Source organism: Squalius cephalus, assembly GCF_949319135.1.
Source record: "Squalius cephalus genome assembly, chromosome: 7".
NCBI classification, from domain to species: Eukaryota; Metazoa; Chordata; class Actinopteri; order Cypriniformes; family Leuciscidae; genus Squalius; species Squalius cephalus.
The window spans coordinates 6,770,249-6,792,673 of record NC_137128.1 but is presented as its reverse complement, the minus strand read 5'-3'; the positions used below and the strand labels follow the sequence as shown (position 1 = coordinate 6,792,673).

General features: G+C 38.5%; 1 long non-coding RNA gene across 1 annotated transcript; it reads right to left on the bottom strand.

Moving 5' to 3' along the window:
* Positions 1–12,273: 12,273 nt before the first annotated feature.
* Positions 12,274–13,417, bottom strand: LOC307162342. Its single transcript, XR_013821906.1, has 4 exons — positions 13,270–13,417; positions 13,123–13,185; positions 12,804–12,854; positions 12,274–12,352 (listed from the first exon to the last, which is right to left on the bottom strand). It is a non-coding gene; the product is annotated as an uncharacterized lncRNA (long non-coding RNA).
* Positions 13,418–22,425: the final 9,008 nt, after the last annotated feature.

Below are 22,425 nucleotides of genomic sequence, written 5' to 3'. Positions count from 1 at the left end.
GCAATGATGACGAAGGAGTTAAGATGAAGTTTATAATAAACTTTAACTGTGGTTTCGCTAGCTATTTGAGTAAATGAAAACATAATACTTACATTTAAATGTGAATTTGCTGTCCACCACCGATCTCTAGTCTCGGCCGCCGGCCTGTCGTCAACGGCGCGCAATGACTTATGGGGTAGAATAGGCCGCTAAGTGTCCATTTATGTATCCTTCTTTTCACGGGGAAACGAAGGGCGCATTTGGCGTCGCTTTTGAATCAGGGTAGCCTTCGTCGCGGCGCGATGATGCAACCGTCCTTCGAATACGGCCTTCGCAGGAATTGGGACAGCCTTCATCGAGCCGCGGTGACGCAATCGGCCTTCAAATGCGACCTTCCAAGGATGCAGCCTTTGAATTGGGACGTCCTTCGTCGCGCCGCTGTGACGTTTTGTCTCGCCGCGGTGACGCAATCGGCCTTCAAATACGGCCATCCGGCCTTCAAATACGGCCTTCGAAGGACGCAGCCTTCACTTTGGGACACAGCTACAGACTCCCTTCCTTCTCCTACCTGCATACTTACCATCGATCCCGATCTTCTTCAGCCTGTCTTCAGTCCAACTTCAGAGAATCTTCATCATCTGCATCTGCAAGAGAAAGAGCCATGAATACAACGCCTTTGCCCGCTGTCTCATCCAGCCTTGAACCAGAGCCTGATAATTTCCCCAAGAAAATTTTGGGGGGGGGGGGGGGCTATAAGTCCTCTGGGGGGACCGTGGAGGCCTCACCGACACAATGCCGTCCTGGCCACCCGAAGGGTTTTTGTCCGCCATGGCCGCCTGAAGGGTCTTCTCCGCCATGGCCGCCCGAAGGGTCTTCTTCACCATGGTCACCTCCTCAGCCTTCTTCACCATGGTCACCTCCTCAGCCTGCTTCACCATGGCCGTCCGAAGGGAAGTCTCCGCCATGATCCCCTGACCAGTCTGTTCCACCATGGCCGTCTGGACCATCCTGGAGTCCGTTCATCTACACCCGGTCCACCTCCCCATCACGGACTCCAAGATGCCCACCCCCCCCTCCCGTGTTCTGCTGCTTTCGGCGCGGGTCGCGCCTTGTGGGAGGGGGGAGTAATGTCACATCCACCGTCTGTCTTCCTCATCTGTCTCTGCACTACACTCCCCAGAATCCTCCTTGGCGCACACCTGCACTCACTCTCCTCACTCTCCCCTGAGTAATTATCATCATCACCTGTACCTCGTCATCTCACCCCTTTATATTCAGCACTCACCCTTCAGTCATTGTCTGGTCTCGTCAATACAAGACTCACAGACTCCCTTCCTTCTCCTACCTGCATACTTACCGTCGATCCCGATCTTCTTCAGCCTGTCTTCAGTCCAACTTCAGAGAATCTTCATCATCTGCATCTGCAAGAGAAAGAGAGACTTTGTTATCATTCAGTTAAGCTATCATCTGATATTCAACTTACTGTTTACTCACCTGTTACGCTGTACCGATCCATTCTGCAAATTAAAGCATTTAAACTTACCATCTTGCCTGCTTCGTCTATATGAAACCTGACACATACATTGCGCCGATATATTTGTTTTTAATCATCAACTAACCACTAACCACTCGGTGAGTTGCAAACGAACGTTAAGGGTTGTTTTAAGGACATGTTTGTGCATGGCCATAGACTCCCATTCTAAAGCGGTCATGGGCAATTCTAAAATAGTCAAAAAGTCGAGACAGGAACCATTGTCAAAATTTCTTTGTCCACCACTCTAGTTCAGCCAAAACAAACTACAAAATAGACTCAAAGTGTTAAATACTGGAATTGTCCTTTAATGCCTGCTATATCTAATTAAAAAGTTTTTTTTTATTAAGAGTTTTTTTGTAAATAAACGCAGCAGTTCATAACAGACACATGCTACTGTATCTTATCTCCTTGGTGCTTCAGCTTTGTTTTCTGCAAATATTTTGGATGTTCAACATTTATAGACAAAAACACAGTGACCCAATTCCTTCCACTGTGTGGTGTGTGTGTGTGTGTGTGTGTGTGTGTGTGTGTGTGTGTGTGTGTGCCCCCGAAAGTAGCAGTGGCCACCTGTGGGAATGCAAATTTATTAAAATGTTTAATTTAGGTTTACATTGAATTTAGCATGTTAAGGTTAGTTATAAATTATGATTATCAGAGTTTTCTAGCAAAAGACTCTGGTCAGTCCTGTTTTACTGAAACTCTTGGAGTTTGTGTTTTAGCAAGAAAGTCCAGCCAGTCCTGTACTCGGGTCTCAGTGTTTGAATAGATATGCTGAGTGGATTAGGGTGGGCAATGCTCTCAGTCTAAAACCGGTTCCTAAACCTGTCTTTTTCGGTTCCTGCCCCTAAATGTATATAAACTGTAAGAGAACATTCACGTCAGACTTGGTGACTGCAGCTACCGACAGCTCGTGTTCTCAATAAAGAATCCTGCTGAAGAAACAACCAAGTCTCCTGGTCTTTCGATTCTAAGTTCACAACACACCCCCTGTATAAAACTCTAGTTCCGCCACTGACGTCAACACAGTTTAGTTGTGATACAAGCTAAAGGTCAAATAGACATTATGGGTCAGTATATGGACTGCTATTCTGGAGTATACCTTGATAATTCACTTCTCATCAAAATTCTAGATAACCTTTTAGTGAAATAGTTTTCTGAACACAATTGTTTTCCATCAAGCCCAGATTCACTGCATCTCTCTACAGCAGGTCTATGAGTCTCCAGATGTTCACAAACATGCAGTTTCACAAGCCAGTTTTTTCTGTGCTGACGTTTCTCACTTCTCCTGCTTAAAAGCCAGAAAGATCTTAATTTCACACTCTGTATTCACACTGAAAACCATGATCTAGTGAGCTTTTGCCCTTCTGCTCTGTGAGACGTTTATGTTCTTATGAGTTTGATTTAGGACTGAGTGTCGCTCTAGTTTATTTTATATTTATTTGTGTATTTAAATGTTCAAAGAAAAATAAAATATGTATCGTATCAATCGTTTTTGTAATGCAACAGACATTTATAGTCAGGGGGCCAATTCTGAAAAGGGCTTCCGTTAAGACTTTTGCGGACATGTTTTGGTACAAGCTGTCACCCTATTTTTTTAGTTAGAAGACACCCATAGGTAAGATATTAGGGTGGTTGTCAAGCTGAATTTTTTTTTTTGTGACTTGTACAAGCAATTTCAGGCCAATTTTTTGGTTTCCTGCTTAACACGACATGCCAACAGTAAATGTTGAATATCTCCACAACCACAAGGACCATATTCATAAAAATGGTATCAAATGAAAGCCAACACTCATGGGATGTCTGCTGAAGTGTCAGAATGAACATTTCTTGTACAGTGTAAGAGACAACAGAACTAGAACATGAAAAAAACAATCTCCGCCTAAAGAGAACCAGTTTTCAAAGTGAATATCAGCTTGGAAACATAACCTAGTATCCCAAAACCTCTATCAATCAGTACCCATATCTATGGGAATGAGTCAAGCCAAGTTTAAAGCTTGTAGGGAGAGACAGTGCAATGCTGCACAAGTTATAATACTTTAATGTCAAGGCGGAAATTTAGAACTGTAGATGATGGTCTATGGTGCTATTTGACTTAATTAGTGTACCAGGTTGTAACACAAATTATATTTAATTCACATATCACTATAGTTATTAATTCCATCCTAACAAAACTGCTCTCTCACTTCTTTAGGGTTAGGGGTTAGTAACTAGTTAGTAGTAATAACTATGTAATAGTCGTATGGCAAAGGTATGTTTTTCCCCAGTGGCTTTCAGGTTGTCAGTCTCATCCCTTTGAGACTGAATGGATTGAATAAGCAAGGTCAAGCTAAGCGCAATGCAAATAATGGTGTGTGTCTATTATATTGCAAAAATATTGCAAAATATTATACTACAATAATCTCCAGAAAGAGCACAGAGACACCACTTCCTGAAAAATCACTTCAATCAAAGGGCTTTATCTTGGCTGTATTTTCCATATTTGTCTTGACAAATGAAACATTTTTCCCAATCAATATCTCTTCCTATTTGTTTTTCTTTGGACGCTAGGCTTACAGCTCCCTCTGGATCCATGTTATCTCATCTGAAGGCAAATAAATTTTTCACTACTCTAGTCTGATTGGTTTCTGAGTGGATCACTACAATGTCCTCTGACATAAGCTGAGGGCTTTGCTATCTAACAAACTTATTAACACTTTTAGCTATAGCAGACTGTAAAATAGGCTGCTGTGCAGCAAATAAATTAAAAACATAATATTTCCATTACACATCTGCACAAAACTTAATTTACCTATTAGTAAGTAAGCTAGTAATTATGGAAGTAAATTAGCCTAGCTATACACTCACCTAAAGGATTATTAGGAACACCTGTTCAATTTCTCATTAATGCAATTATCTAATCAACCAATCACATGGCAGTTGCTTCAATGCATTTAGGGGTGTGGTCCTGGTCAAGACAATCTCCTGAACTCCAAACTGAATGTCAGAATGGGAAAGAAAGGTGATTTAAGCAATTTTGAGCGTGGCATGGTTGTTGGTGCCAGACGGGCCGGTCTGAGTATTTCACAATCTGCTCAGTTACTGGGATTTTCACGCACAACCATTTCTAGGGTTTACAAAGAATGGTGTGAAAAGGGAAAAACGTCCAGTATGCGGCAGTCCTGTGGGTGAAAATGCCTTGTTGATGCTAGAGGTCAGAGGAGAATGGGCCGACTAATTCAAGCTGATAGAAGAGCAACTTTGACTGAAATAACCACTCGTTACAACCGAGGTATGCAGCAAAGCATTTGTGAAGCCACAACACGCACAACCTTGAGGCGGATGGGCTACAACAGCAGAAGACCCCACCGGGTACCACTCATCTCCACTACAAATAGGAAAAAGAGGCTACAATTTGCACGAGCTCACCAAAATTGGACAGTTGAAGACTGTAAAAATGTTGCCTGGTCTGATGAGTCTCGATTTCTGTTGAGACATTCAGATGGTAGAGTCAGAATTTGGCGTAAACAGAATGAGAACATGGATCCATCATGCCTTGTTACCACTGTGCAGGCTGGTGGTGGTGGTGTAATGGTGTGGGGGATGTTTTCTTGGCACATTTTAGGCCCCTTAGTGCCAATTGGGCATCGTTTAAATGAGCATTGTTTCTGACCATGTCCATCCCTTTATGACCACCATGTACCCATCCTCTGATGGCTACTTCCAGCAGGATAACGCACCATGTCACAAAGCTCGAATCATTTCAAATTGGTTTCTTGAACATGACAATGAGTTCACTGTACTATAATGGCCCCCACATTCACCAGATCTCAACCCAATAGAGCATCTTTGGGATGTGGTGGAATGGGAGCTTCGTGCCCTGGATGTGCATCCCACAAATCTCCATCAACTGCAAGATGCTATCCTATCAATATGGGCCAACATTTCTAAAGAATGCTTTCAGCACCTTGTTGAATCAATGCCATGTAGAATTAAGGCAGTTCTGAAGGCGAAAGGGGGTCAAACACAGTATTAGTATGGTGTTCCTAATAATCATTTAGGTGAGTGTATGTCTGGTAAGTATATAGCTAGTTGGAAAACAGTTTAGCTTACCTGTTTCTGGCAACATTTGATGGTAGAATGGTAGAATCTTGAGGTAAATGTTTGTGTAGACAAATAGATCAAGTTAATCTGTTGTGTGATTCACTCCTTTATAAAGTTTTGTTCAGACTGTACTGTTGACACCTGCTGTGATCATCTTCTCTGGATCTGCTGCCTCAATCTGCTGCCAAATGACAGCTGTGCTGACACAACAGTGCCCCTTGTGGTGTGATACTCTTGTGGTATTTATTGATTATTATTTTTTAATGATCATGCTTGCACATAAGTTGGATTATATTGCACATTTGCCCAAAATTACAATAGGTAACATGGAAGAAAATGGAAGCACTTTGGGGGGAAAATCCGCTTTTACCACTTTTAAGAATATAGTGTTAAAATGGACAAAAAAACATTTTCTAAGCTGACAACCTGGCTAGAACACATGTTGAGGGGTTAAATATTAATACTGGATAGGTTGTGTACTTGTACCAAAAAGTGTCCAACAAAGTTTTAATATCAGTTTTGGCCCCCTGACTACTGTGCGTGCACGCTCACATAAAAACAGCATGCATACAATAACGTACGCCATAGAAGAAGTTATCTTAAAGGCACATCAACATTCATGTCATGAACACTACTTAACACTAGGTGGCCGTTACATGTTGTATGTTGCTCTGTTCCATTTGGATTACCTGTTCGATTTATTAAACATCACCTATTAACCTTCATCATTGTATTTAAAGGGGTACTTCAGGATTTAGCATTAAGCTTTGTATTAGTAGAAAACCTGTAGTATTTTCGAATTACCCTGCTTTCCACCCTCATATCCCCCTGAGACAAGAGATTTATGTATTTTTTGTCTGGAAAAAAATCCTCCGATGACGCAAAAATCGTCATTTTGCGTCATCGGAGGATTTTCTGGCCAGAGGCTAAAGACTACAGCCAGTAGAAGGCGTTGTTCCGCATGTTTTCAGCCCGCCCATAGGAGGTGGGATCTCACTCACAGAATGTACACACAGTGTGTCAGCCGTCTTTCTTTGGAAGCTAAGCTAGCAGGCTCTTGTTCTGTGGAGAAAGCTGAATAGTAGGAGAAAGCTGAGTAAGTAGGGATTACCATCTTCCTTTTCCCGGACTTGTCCGGCGGGCGAGATCGTTCAAAATGTACGGGATTCAGCTTTTGCTTTCTGCGGTCGCCATTCATTGTTTACATGCACACCTTTTGCTACAATCTAACTGAATTCATTCCGATTGGTGAATCTGAATGTAGTGTTTACATGAACGCTGAACAAGTGATCGGTTGATGTGCGTTTTAACATTGCTAAGAAAATTCCCGCTCCTCCGTGAGAGATGCGAGACCCGGCGCGTCTCAGTAATGAAGCCACCGGCCTCGCGCCGTTCTCCCGCGGCCGTCAGCCTCGTCCTGCTCACCACAGTAAACATGATGAATGGCGACTGTAGAACGCAAAAGCCGAATCCCGGACATTTTGGGCGATCTGTAAATCCCTGGCAAACTCATCACGTAGACTAGCTAGCCTTGTTGTTGTTTTCAACTGTACACTTTTACCGGTAGGCGTGGCCTCCTAAGGCAGCGAAGCAAGTGCATTCTGGGAGTTGTTGTCTTACATCCACATAAGCCAAAAATACATTTTCTGGCTTTTCTCAGTCTAGAAAGCTCCAAATTCAAAAATTTCTTCACATTTCTTCTACTTAAATGACCTATTTTAAATACACATTCATCTTCCCAGAGGTGAAGTAACCCTTTAAAGTATTTAAAGGAGGTGATCGCTTGTCCATCTGCAACTACAGACCTATTAGTATCCTGCCAGTGGTTTCCAAGGTGGCCGAAAAACTTGTCTCAGAACAAATGATAAATCATTTAAATACCAGTTCCTATTCTTTACATCCATATCAATTCGGCTTCCGTATTAATCATTCAACAGAAACAGCCAATTGCTATTTCGTTGACAAAGTCAAGTCACACTTTGATCGAGGAGGGGTTGTTGGTGCTGTTTTTCTAGATTTTAAAAAAGCATTTGACACCATTAATCATGGAGTTCTTCAAATCTAAGTTACAAACTTTTAATTTCGATACAGCCACTATTAAATGGGTAGAATCTGTAACGTAAATAACTGTAACGTAAATATATCTGACTCTGGGTCAATGCAAATTAGCTCAAGAATATAGGGAATTTTGTAAATATTACTAATCATAACTCATGGTCATAATTCATAAATCGCATATACATTTACTTTATCAATTTTCGAGATTACCTTGTTCTGTAACTGGTCTGGTCATCAGTCATTCGTCCAGCGAATAAATGTAAGATGATCACAGTTAAGAAGGGGTATCCCTGTTTACAAACTCCAAGAAAGTTTATCTTCTGGCCACGAACATAAAACTTTCTGAGTTTATGAATTAAAACTACTCAAAGTAGTCTATAATATCGAGCGTGTAGCTTAATTAGATCTTTTTGCATTTCATTGACTTCATAAAGGTGGGTTTTCAAACACAGAGACAGTCAAAGTATGAATGGGTTTTAATAAATGTAAAACTAGAGATTACATGAGCTACAACTATAAACGTACGTAAAAATGCAAACAATAAAACAAACAAACATTTAAACAAACAAGAACATAAGAAATAATGTGATCAGAGTGAATGAAATGAAAGAGAGAAAATAAGGAGAGAGAGAGAAAGTAGCTGGTAATTATTACAGACAGAAACCTAATTTCAAGAGGCACCTGGAATCAGCTTTAAGAGGGATCAATATACTTGCAAGTTTGTTCTCTGTTCGGGTGATGCTGAGAGGCAGGAAAGCGCGGACGGTGTCCTGTTTGTGCTGCGTCTTCCGGTGTCGTGGGAAGCTTAAAAAGGCTCACTGAATGTAACGTTTACCGGAAAAAAAGATTCATCTCCCTTGAAGGAAGAGGCAAATATATATAACTTAGTTGCAAAGAACGGCAGCTACGACTCGAACATGTGTTTGTCCAAGGGAGAAGGCCGGAGCCTTTTCAGATGTTCCTTGGAGAAGTGTTGCGCGGGGGAGAAGAGATAAGAGAGAGAGAAAGAAAGAGGAGAGGGTCTCTACTTTTAAAGGGCATCTGCTTACGCCCTCTTTTTGGGACAACAGCAAATCGGATCTTCTGATCTGAAGCGGGAAAAAGTTTCTTTGTTTGTGAAGAAACGCCTACTTTGACTATGTCCTGTGAGAGATAGAATTCGTATTTTCTCTTTCAGAAAGATAATACCCATAAGAATACATTTCATTGTAATCTCATACATATATGCAATTCCGTGAGATCACTACGATTAGAATGATGCCAGAAATGGTGTGTACAGAATATGGGAATTCAGAGCATCTGAATTCTGAGCATTTTAGGTGTCAATTGATTTCTATGATAGAACATAGACATCTCAATCTGTCATGGAAATTATACACACATAAAAATACATATCAAAAACATTGCTATTGGATCACATGTGTGGAAATTTCTGTTTCAAAGTCCACGAGTGTTCTTGTGCGTGTGTGTGGAATACCTGGAATGTCTTTGAGGCTTGTCACGTGACCCAAAGGCATGTGAGTTTTAGAGAGAGGGGGGATTTTAAACAACAGGGTTCCTTCTGTTTAAGGCAATGTGTGACTCAAATGTCTCTCTGGAGAGCCACAAAGTTGCAATTTTGACAGTCCAAGCAGACGTAGGGACGCCAGTGCAGGAGTGAACAGACCTCTTGTCTTCTCAGACAATGAAGGATGTGTTTGCGAGATCAGGATTTACTAATTTGAAAAGCAGCTGACCGGATGTCATTGTCATTGTTGCTACAAATCTTATTTAACACATCGGACTCAGTTTGTTAGAGTTAGGAATCATCAATTAGGTGTTATTTCCTTATCTGCAGGTGTCCCACAGGGCTCTATTTTGGGTCCACTTTTATTTTCTTTGTATGTAAATGACTTGCCAAATGTTTGTCCTAATGCCAACACCCAAATGTATGCAGATGACACAGTAATCTTTGTACATGCTAACAGTGCAGCACAAGCTGCTGATCTGCTATCAAACTTGATGCAAAATATTACAGAATGGTTAAATCACAATTGCCTTCAATTGAATGTATCCAAAACAGTATGTATGTTTTTTTAGTAAATCTAAAAGCCGCTGTGCAGAACCGGATGTAGTCGTAGCAGGGGAGAGACTACAAGTCGTCTCAGATTTTAAATACCTTGGAGTATACATAGATAACAATCTTACTTTTAAATTACACATTAAGAAGGTTTGTAATCACATTAAGTACAACCTGGCAAATTTTAGATATGTCCGTAGCTGCATGTCAAAAAGGGCCGCTATGATGTTCATGCACTCAATGATTTTATCTCATATAACCTATTGTTTGACAACCTGGTCACAAGCTAGCAACACTTCTCTCAAATCACTACACTCCCTATATAAAAAAAAAATCTTAAAGTACTTGATAGGAAATCCATATATTATCATCATTGTCATGTTTTAAAAATATATAATCTATTAAATTTCGAAAACTTGATTATATATGCAGATCTCTGTCTTATGTACACAATTTTGCATGGACTGGCTCCTCCTGTATTGCGCCAGTTTGTAAGCACAGCACCAAATGCTTGCAGATCTACAAGGGGTGCAGCAAGAGGTGTGACTGCATTGTCCCGTTGAGGAAGAGTGCACTTGGTCAAACAGCTTTCTCAGTCAGGGCTGCTCGCGAATGGAACCTCATTCCAATTCACATTAGGAATTTTAAAACTTACGCTTCTTTTTAACTTACTTTAAAGAAGTGGCTAACAGGTAGTCAGGACTGTCAACATTACATTTGACATGAAATCTTGCTGCTACCCTGTCTTCTCTGTCCTGCCTGTTTGTTTATTTGTGCTTCTTGTGCTATGCCGATGATGTTGGCTGGCTCATTGTGTTCTCTTGTGTTTAGATAGGTGAAACCTCTGTTGTTGGTTATTGTCCCAGCTATATTGTTTTTTGTGCATGTCCAAAAAATGTTTGTTAAATGGACTGGCAGTTTGGCTTGTGTGTGTATGTGTGTGTTGGTGTTGTTCTGCAATTGTTCTTTTTATATGTTGGTTTAGTAATTTTTTTTAATTCATATTAACATGTAATATTTCAATCCTTTTGTTTTTTTAGGTGTGACATATTAAGATCTGTCCAGGGACAGCAGATGTAAAATAGCCTTTTGGCTAATTCTGGCACACTGTACATTTAATTATGCATTATTAGTGTGCATTGTCCCTGTTAAATAAACCTGAAATAAATAAAATAAAAATAAATAAATCATCATCTTCGTGTGTGTGTGTGTGTGTGTGTGTGTGTGTGTGTGTGTGTGTGTGTGTGTGTGTGTGTGTGTGTGTGTGTGTGTGTGTGTGTGTGTGTGTGTGTGTGTGTGTGTGTGTGTGTATACAACCACCCCTGTGACAACCTTGTTTATAAAGCTAAAATAATTAGGGCCTGATACATGAAATTGTGCCTAACCATATTAAATGCATTATAGATCCATCTGGATCTAATGTCATAAAAAAAGAGAAATCGCTAAAATGATTTACTATATTTTGAAACAAAGATCTTCTTAATGATTTTCAGTTTTGTTCAAGCTAATTGAAGCAAGTTTTTTTTTTTTTTTATAACAGAATCAACTGTTTTAGTTTGTGTTCGTTGTCAAACTCAAAAATTATTTTATTTTTATTTATTAAAAAATGCCATTATTTTATATGAAAAAGTTAATAATTGTATTTTATTGAGAAAATATTTTAGTTTGTCTTGTATATATATTTTTTTTGATTAGATCAGAGAGCATTTTAATCTGTCATATGGTCATGTTACAATGTACCACCACCTATGGGGCATGTTGTCACATTTCACTTCCATTATTTTGGGCTATATTAAGAAAAAAGTATACATTGTATTAATAAAACAAAACCACATATTTGAACTAGACGTGTGAAATTAAAAGGATAGTTCACTTTGAAATTAATTTTTGATATGTTTTAGCTTACCTCAAGGGCATCCAAGATGTAGGTGTCTTTGTTTCCGCAGTAGTTTCAATTTTGATATTTTTAGGTCAAACCGTTCTTGTCTGTCAGTCATATAATGCAGGTCGATGGTCACTGGCTCAAAACACAAGCACAGAGTCCAAATTAAAACAATTCCCCATCGTCCAAATGAAACAATTCCCCATCATAAGTACACATTGATGGCCTAAGACACGAAACGAGCGGTTTGTGTGAGAAAACGAACAGTATTTATACAATACTGTATAATACTGTTTTAGCTCAAACTTTTACACCCACATTCTTTATTTCCATCAATAAAAACAATCAAACAAAAAGTCAGCTTTTTCCTTTATTTGGTTTCCTTTTCAGCCTGGTGTTGGCGCTGGCCAAAAAAATTTCTACTTGGCGAATACATTCCGCGTCTGGTGTTGTTCTGGTGGTTACTTTTAGCTTCTTCACCTCTATTTCACTTTGTTTGTGAAAATACCTGACACATTCTAAAAACACAAAGAGCAAGGTGTTAACATTACAATTTCTATAGCAGCATCCAGATGCACAAACCAAAACTTAAACACTTACTTTTCAAACATGTCAGGAGCACAGGTGGCAACACCTTCTTCCCATCTTTCCCCGTTCTGTTGTACAGACAGAGAACATTGTCTGACGCTATGCTTTTTAAAGCCTGTCTCACCATCTCACCTATATTGGAGCTGCCGTGAGTATGGATGAGATAGTGTACCTGACAAAAACATACATAATATTGTCATGATTAAAATATACCAGGCTTCAACATTTCTTTTACATGGTATCTGCTGCAAAAAAAAAAAAAAAAAAACACTGTGGCTTTGTTGTAAAAATAAACGCTAAATTTATATAGTAGTACTAACATAAAGCTCTCGATAATTTTTGTCTTCTTCAAGCCTCTGACAGAAGGCTTCAAACGTTTCAAAGCTGGAGCACTGTTGTTGTTGAAAAAGTTCCTCATGGGCATCTTCTTCTGCCCGCTTCATGAGAACAGACTTAACTTTTGCCAAGTCATTCATGATGACAGCTTGTCTCTGTTCCAGCATTTGAATTTGTTGGAGTATCTTAGTATTCAGATCTGAAAAATTGTAAAGTTAGATTGTTATATAGCAAAGGATGTTTTATGTCTGTATAAATAAATAATGTCTAATTGATATATCACATACCAAACAATTTCTCCATGGTGACTTTGCATTTTGTTTCCTTTGGTTCCTTCCCTGTTATCAAAATTACATACATAAGGTCAGTGAAATTGCATTTATCTAAATCAGTTATATTGTTTCTATATTTATTTTTCTATATCAATTAAACCGTTTTTTCCCTGATCGTTTTATCCACAATGCACATGTAGGTGGTTCACTTTAATTGTGGACATTTGGTACAATGTAAAAAAAAAAAACACACACACACACACACGCGCACACACACACACACACACACACACACACACACACACACAATAAATTATATTAAATTATAACTCACCTGAAGAAGCAGAGCTTTTGGGATGATCATCCTCATGCATTGCCACATTTCCCTGAAGAGTATCTGTGAGAGTCATGACACAAAATTCTCTTATAAGGTACCTTGTGATGTGTTTGCATGTGTTAAAGGGAATATCTATTGTCTCACCTAAGAATACTGGGTTGGGCTGGCTTGAGTTTAAATAACTGTCATCAGGGCTTTCATTGTTATCATCCAGACAGTCACCTGAACAATGTGAATTAGAATGATCAAATTAGCTTAACCAGATTCAATTTAAGAGAAAAAGTGTTTCATACTCACCAGGGGTCTCATTTATAAAACTGTGCGTAGGAACCTTACTAAAAGTGTACGTGCGCCCGAAAGCCAAAAATGGCGTACGCAAAAACATATTCAGATTTATAAAACCGTTCGTACGCCAGAACCTGCGCAGAATTCACTTTATAAATCCCAGTCAGCGGAAGATTGTGCGTACATGCGTCTCCTCCCCGAAATAACCATATATGGAGCTTACAACGCCTAGTTTTACTATGCAGATCCTCATCTGCATATCATTTGCATATGATTATTCATCCACGTTTTAACGTTTAACGGTACAAGACACATTACATTAATAAAAATCAAGTAGTTGTCTATCCTTGCCTTGTTTTTGAATACATAAATCAAATAGTGTAAAATACATTTCAGAGAAAGTTTTTCTCAATCTTTTCCACTTGGCGAATTGTATTTTTAATTGATTTATATTTTTAATGGAAACAGATAGGCCTTGGGCATTATTTGCACGAAACTATTTTCTCAGACAATCTGGTATGTGTTATCATGATAAGCAATTGTCTCTGTGGTTAAAACATTAAAACACAGCACGCCACAGGAAAAGTGTTCAAAAACATCGCATCCACAACAAATATTTCTATTGACTGAATTTGAATATAAAAATGTTGTAACTTCTCAGTAATGATTTCATGTTTAAGTGTTTAACTTCATTAATTTGAATGGCATATTTAATCTAAATGTTTATATCAGAAGTAAAACATAGTTTAAATCATTATTTTATTTATTTAAACTGTTATTTGCGTCAGTTTCACTAAACGGCCCAACACGCTCGCTGGTGCAGCCATTTAAGAAGGGATGGATATTTGCTTCAAGTGACAGGCTTGGTGAGTGAAATTATATTTGTATTTTCTTTCTGTATATGTTTAATTTTCTTTAGATTTTCTGTCTAAAAGTGATCAAAAAGACACTTAACTCCAGCTCACCATCGGTGTCGCCAATTCCCTTTGTCTCCAGAATGTGCGTACGCACGGCTCAAAGTTTGCTTAAAGGTGCGCACATTCTCCCGTCAAGTTTGTTTTTTATAGATTACAACCTTTGCGTGGGAACTGGCGTACGTACGTTTCCAGCCCCGTTTTGTGCGTACGCACGCTTTATAAATGAGACCCCAGATGTTTTGACACTCAGAGCTTTCTGAATAAGTGGACTCTTGACTACTTTCAAGAAAAGACATAAGACATTAAAAATCTGCAAATAAAATTATAAAGCTGATTCTGCTAAGTTCCTTAGATAAGTTAAAACACAAGCTTACCATGGTATCTGGGAGTTTTGGCCAGCTGAACATTCTTTGTCTTCAGACCAACTCGCTTCATTGCATTTCTTGACTTCTTTAAATGCACATCATCTGTTTATCACATTAAAATTAGTATGATCACCTAATCTTTTGCCATAACAAACCTTGTATACACAATGAATTAACAATGTATACACACCTGGTATCCTGGTTTGCACTGTAATTTCTTTATAAGTCATGTGATGTTGTTGAAGATCATGAAATTCTGAGAGGAAGATATAGAAGTAAGTGGCTTAATGTACATCAATACATGAATGCATGGATTTTCTAACCGGGGTCAGGGGACCCACAACAGGCCTCCAGAGGGTTGTAAGGGTCTTCATAAAATTCATAAAAAACATAAATATTAATATATTCAAACATTGTTACAGTCACATTTTTAAGTTATTGATAGAGACATTTAAGTGTTTATATTTGTTTTTTATCTGTAGTATGGGATTTGTATTTCTTTGTAAAACAGAATTATTTGTAAAGCTTCTATAAAACTAATAAATTTGAACTAAAAATGTTTATCTTCAGGTTTACATGTCCAACATTACTCCTTAGCTAAAGGTTCATCATATATGGTGGGTTTTGGCAATATAAAGTGTAAAAACCTCTGCATAGTAACACATTATACACACCATTAATACATGAATTTATCATTTGTATATGTGTGTATATGTTTAAATCACCTGAGACATCAGAGCTTGTGGGCTTGGGATCATCATCTTTTTTCCCACTTCTCTGAAGAGTATCTTTAAAGATAGATCATGCAGAAGAAAAATATTTTTTATTAAATAAAAGTTTAGTTAAAAAGTTAAAACACTGTCACACTGAACTTTCTGAATGAGCTGAATATTGACTAATGTTCAAAAGAAGAAAAAAACAAACTAATAAAAAAATTGATTGAAAAAACATAAAAGTGCTTTAGCAAGTTCAAAGTTCTACATCAAAGTTAAAACAGGCTAACCATGGTATATAGGAGGTTTGGGCAGTGGGACATTTCTTGACTTCAGACCAGATTGCTTCACTTCATTTCCTGACTGCTTCAAGTTCATATCATCTGTTCATACATACAAATAAAGAATGATCACAGAGTTATGGCTAAATTGTTTTCTGCATACCAATCATTTCAATATATACAGACCTTCACAGGAAGATGTCTCTGAATTGATGTCACTTTCATCACAAAGCTTATTTTTCCTTGTTCTCTTCTCAGGTAATTCCACAACTGCAGGGTCTGTCATTGAATAAGTAATTGAGTCCTCTGCTGCTGAGACCCCCGTTGTGTAATCTGAGATGTATTGATTTGCTTGATCATAGTCTCCTGTAAGTGGTAAATTTATGTATACTATGTGTATAATGGAAATTCAGTCAACTATTTATTCATCATAGAATACATAAATATATTATGATTAGCACATTTATAAGACCACCTATCATAATATTGATAAAAAAATCTTCCAGAAATGTTAAATACTTATGTAAAACTAAAATTGTGATTGTCTTATATTAGGCACAACAACTTGAATTTGTGTTCTTATACCCACATTTCAGCATCACATTCATTTTCAATTCAAATGCACCATTATTGCAATTTCTTACCAATTGATGGTCCAACGATCTTCACAATGTCATAAACCTTCCAGTTAGGGTTTGGTGGAGAATTGTTTTTAATGTTTGAGAGTGATGATGTCCATCGACACTTCAATGTTCCATTGTCATCAAAAATCCAACTGATTGGTACAACAGATGTCTGTCCATCACCGAATAAACAAATTCGATACTGAAAGACGCACGCACACGCACACGCACATGCACACACACACATTATTCATAGTCTTTGGATCAAAATCAGGATAACATGCAATAAAAAAGGCAAAAACCCTGCCTTACTGACTTACTTGACTAATCAAACTGAATGCATGAGCGGTATAAGCGCTACCGCATTGTATTCATCTTTATCAATCAATGACAAAGGTATCATGATTGCTTTATGTCTCAGTTGAGTGGTGTCAGTATGTAACATTTTAGTGTGATTCCGAAATCCTTTGAATATGCCAATTATTCTGGAGTCACATGGCTTAGTGTACAAAGGTTCCATTCTGCAAAAAACCTCACAAAAAATCTGATTTTCTTGAACTCCATGTATAAGGCAGTAGCTATCATTGGTCATTCTGTAACATTCTTTTGTCTTTGGCGTACCAGAGTTAACATTTGATTTCTTAGAACTTGATATTGCTTGCCTCTCTGCCAATCTGTTAGCTACTTGAATCAGTGGATCACTTGAACCGCGGATAAACCTCTTGATTTGACCCATATTGTTCTCAAACTTGTACGCTGAACAATAGTGTAATGATCTGTTGTAATGTGCAACATCAGTGAGATGTAGCAAGCAATGCACATTATATGAGATGAAACTCGTGCTATACAGGCTGATACCTTTTTCAACCAAATATGTTAACAGCTCATCTGCATAATCACGATGCTCCATTAGGTTTTCACTGTACAAGATGCGCATTCCAATACTAAGTGAAAGGAAGTGAATATACTTCTCCTTATCGAGAACATATTTCAAAATCACTGGTCCAGTATAAAGCAAAAATGTTCGGAATTCAGTTGCTTTCCAGTGCTTCAGTTCATCTAACCCCCTGGGTTTCCTATTGAATTCAGGAGGTATGTGATGTCGGACAGCTTGATGAAAATAAGTAATGGTGCTAAGATGTCCAGCTGATAATCTATGGGCCAAAGGTCCTTCTTTCCACAGCATCAACATTCGCTTAGTCACTCCTAGATCTACACAATGCATGGGATCTATTGGGAACTGCCTGATCATATCAATGTCCAGATTCAAAAGAATGCTATCTGTTTTGTGATGTTCAGGATTTGTCTTCTGTCTAAATGACTCATTGGTTCTGAGATTTCCTTTATACAAAAAAAGCATTTTGCTCTCATGAACTCCCTTTACATCACAAAAGTCACAGCCATAGCGGCCATTAAACTGAACTATTCCTTTGATGAGGGCTTGTGCTGGTGCATCACATATGATGTTTTTGAGGACAATTCTCTTCCCTTTAAAGCCTGTTTCCTTCAGTTCTTGCAGCTCCTCCATAAAATCCCTCAAAAACTCCAAATCATTTGGTTTCTTTGCTCCAGAAAACAGAGCAACAACAAAAGGACTGTTTTTCACTTCATCAATGTTGATGACAGCACACTGAAGTGGCCACATTGTGAGGTTTTTGGACTTGAAAATGGGTAGGCCATCAATATTCAAAGAAATCTCAAAGTGGTCGTATTTTGAAGTGTCTTGCTCAGACAGAGCATGCGTAAGACCTTCCTTTAATCCAAAATATGTCTATTTGCCACCTATCAAAAACAAGATTTTACAGTTAAGTGAAATTTCTGAATAATATTGCCAAATGAGTGCATGGACATTTTCAAAGTTAAAATGTACCTGATTTTTCAGTTATTCTCAAACTGCCAGAAGGAGGTGTTTTTAATAGTGTTCGTCCGTCTGCTGGAACATCAATGTCATGTTCCTTCAAAATCTTAAGCAAATGAGTGAGAGAGGTCATGGAGATGTTGAATTTCATTGCCCACTCAGACAGCTTTTTCTCCAGAGACAAAGCTAGCTCTGAGTTACTTTCACTGGTAACATCCATGGAATCATTTAGTCTATCAATTTCATACCATAGCACTTGATCTTGCATATTAATTATGGTATTCTGTTGTGATTCGGAATCATACTGTTCTTGCAAGTCTTCATTTAGATGCTGCTCCACAACATTCAGCATATTTCCTGAGTCGTCTGATGAGTAGTCTGATTCAAGTTCTCTGGAGGAGTGTTCACTATCAGAAGTGTTTTCATTTTTTTTCTGAAGAGCCAAAATGATCTTTTTTGATTTTCTACGAGCTTTTTGTTGCTGTCTTTTCAATGCCTTAATTTTTGTTTCCAAATCCTAACAGGCCAAAAAGAACTTCTGTATTAGTAAAACATTATATGAAACACATAAACCTTTTACAATTTTTTTTTGTTTGAGAGGACAACCTTAGCCACTCTCACTGATTACTGTATTTGATAATTGTTTAAGAAGTCTTCTTTGGACAATTGTTGTGTATCCTAAAGAAAGTGTGTATCCTAAAGTACTTTAAACTACACTTTTGTAGATCTACACTTTACATTCTTAATGATGTAGTGTTGCATCTGATGTCTGGGTAAATTTGCTTGTTATGTTAATAAGAGGATGAATGTCAGTCACTTTGAGCTTTGATGGGAAGTGGCGTTGGCTTTTAACATAAAACAGCTACAGTTCCACAGATAGAAGTTGTTACTAGTCATATAGCGTGGTGAAATAAGGCTTTTTATCTTTAATATGAGTGTCTGAGAGTAGGCGTACTTCATCTTTTTATCCAAAGAGCAATGATAGTTTACGCTATTCCACCAGTGCAGCATTCTTGCTTACTGATGTTTTACAGCGCTTGTTAATTATTGAAATATAAGTATAAATAAAAACAAATAATATATTGAAATATAAAGTTAGTAATGTTGTATCTGACATAACAGGCCTAACAATTCACAAATACTGATATGCAAACTAGCTGCAGCTAGCAATTTTGGTGTGATTACTGAAGGTAAAATGGCTGGTGCACATGTAGCATGTGTGAGCAGTACTCTGCTAAAAAAAAAAAAGACCAGACCACATTGCACATCCAAAAGTATGTAAATAGGCCACTCACCATTTCTGCGGTGTAACAATACCATAGCTGTGTCCCAATGTGAAGACTGCATCCTTCGAAGGCTGCGGACTTCAAACGATGCAGCCTATGCGTCCTCCGAACGACGCTCCATGTAGCCTTAGTAGGATTTCCTAATTGTGCAGCCAGGTGTTCCCGATTACCGCTCCAGGCGCCAAGCAACGGTGCGAGAGTATGCTGCCATCCTGATAATTCATTTGATATAATTGAGTAAACTCTATGGAGCCAGAATTGGCTATTGTCATTTTTATGTTTTATATTTTACTGGAGGACATGGTATTAAGGATGTTTCAGGTCATGTACTTTCGGCTTAGCCGAAGATTCAAATGTTAATTTATATCTTACCTTGATGCGATTTTGTAGGCTAGTGTATTCTTTAAATGGGCCTTGGTAAATATATTTACACAGGTTTTCAACCCTATTTGAATATAAAACTCAGTTGAATATAAAAAGTCCAGTGCGAATGTTACTCCCGCTCTTCATTGGCAGCTGTCAGTCACTGTTGCTAGGCGACAAGAACAGTCCTCCGTAGGCTAGACCGGTCCGAGCGCTTCAGATGCGCCCTTTGAAATGGGACGGAGCTGTAGTTAGCAACAATTTGTTAATATTGTGACAATAGGCCTACATTTACTTTAATTTTCAAAATAACCAGTGGTGGTATGTAAGGAACTACATCGTTAATACTCGAAGTGATTTTCCCACACAGGACAGCAACACTACAAAATTATGTTATTTTACAATATGATGCATTGTTTTACAATAAACTACACAAAAGTATATAGTTTAAATGTATCAACCTTGAAAATATTCAGAAGTAAAATGCAACATATGCAGTAATATAAAAGCAGAACCATCATAAAAACCCTGACAAGGTTTTTTTCCTGCAGAATTCCTTTACTTTTACTCTTGATGCCTTAAGTACATTACAGTATGCAAGATAATTTTGCTTAACTAAGGTTTGAAATATATGACTAGTAGTTTTTCCCCAATGCGGTATTAGTGGTTATTAAAAGTACTTTAGTGTAATAAAGTATCTCAATATTTATTCCATGAGTCAGCCCTGCAAACCTGTTGGTAGACAACTTCACTGGATAGTGAAAATATGCAGTCAAACACTCTGAAGACCATCCCAGATGATGTCCCACCAGCAGGAGGCCTTACCCGGGTCTCTACTGTGGAGCCCATCCCAGTCCAGCAGCACACCAGGGTCTCCCACTCAGCTGAATAAAAGTCTACATCATTTTTTCTTATTTTATGTACTGTAAATTTAAATGTTTATGTTGATTTTGAGATGTTTAACGTATGTTGTAAATAGTTGGGGGAAAAACGTTATAGAAGAATTTTTCATGTAGAAATTATGACTGTGACTGTGAAAAACTGAAAAATAAACAATGTCCAGAGCAATGAATTCTCTTTTATTTACACATTTAAAGTTGCATATTTTTTTTTCCTTTTAAAAAATATAAGTGAAAAAAGTTAAAGAATATATATATATACATATTTCTCAATCATTCTTTCAAGAAGAGAAAACAGCCTGTCCATTCTCTCCAGTGCTCTCCTCGCCTCTGCAGTCCCATGTCTTCTCTAATCAAGTCCAAAAACTCGTCCCCTCTGCTGATGCTGGTGCTGCTGCTACCCCTGGCTCCTCCTCTTCTTGGTCACACACAGCTGAACTCGGCCCTGGTGTGTCCTCAGGGATTGAGGCAATGAGGGTGCAATCATCTCATCCATGAGGACAAACCAGGGCCAAGTTTCAGCAGTGGGTTTCCCACTCACACCCTCTCCTGTCCCAGGACACGTGCAATCCTAAGGCAGAGCAAAATAACCATGGCTTTTTAACAACAACAGCACATACATTTCAGCAAAGATGTGATCTCAACTTTCTTACTTTGTATTTTTAAAATCATATTCATGTTCAGAAATCATATTCATGAATACTCAAATTTGGTTAAAACCTTTGTAGACATAGCAGCACTACAAAAACACATACAAGTGAAACCCCATTGCCTTATCTACAGCTTTTCCTATTGTTGTGGGCTTTATAGGGTGAGTGATATTTCTTATTCACACAAGTTAGATAGACTAGTGCAAATATTACAATAAAATTTAATTTAATTTATTTAGTTTATTTATTTATTTTAAATTGCAGTTTAATAAATTGAGCTGTCTGCTCCTTGCTCCCTGAAACAATTATTAAACTATTAGCTCAAGTTTTGCATCAGACCACCTGACAAATGAAGCCACCACGCAATGGTGACGAAGGAGTTATGGTTAAGTTTATAAGAAAGAAAAACTTGTGGCTTTTAACTCAGGTTTCACTAGCTATTTGAGTAAATGAAAACATAATACTTACATTCAAGGGCGTAGATTTGGTTTGAACATTGGGGGGGTTGAAGTTTGGGTCTGCATATTTTTCATGTGATCATGGTATAAATATCGGGGGGGTTGTAATGCATAGATTTAAATATTGGGGGGGTTATCTCCCCCCAACCCCCCCACAAACTACGCCCCTGCTTACATTTAAATGTGAATTTGCCGTCCACCAGCGAACTCTCGGCCGTCATTTATTTATTTATTTATTAATAAAAATGCTGTCGTCACCGCCGCGCGATGAATTATGGGGTAGAATAGGGTAAGATAGTCCGCAAAGTGTCCATTTATGTATCCTTCCTTTCACGGGGAAACGAAGGGTGCATTTGGCGTCGCTTTAGCCTTCGTCGCGCCGCGATGACGCAACCGGCCTTCGAATACGGACTTCGGAGGATGCAGAATTGAATTGGGACAGCCTTCATCGCGCCGCGGTGACGCAATCGGCCTTCAAATGCGACCTCCGAAGTGTGCAGCCTTTGAATTGGGACATCCTTCGTCGCTCCGCTGTGACGTTTCGACGCGCCGCTGTGACGCAATCGGCCTTCAAATACGGCCTTCGGAGGATGCAGACTTCA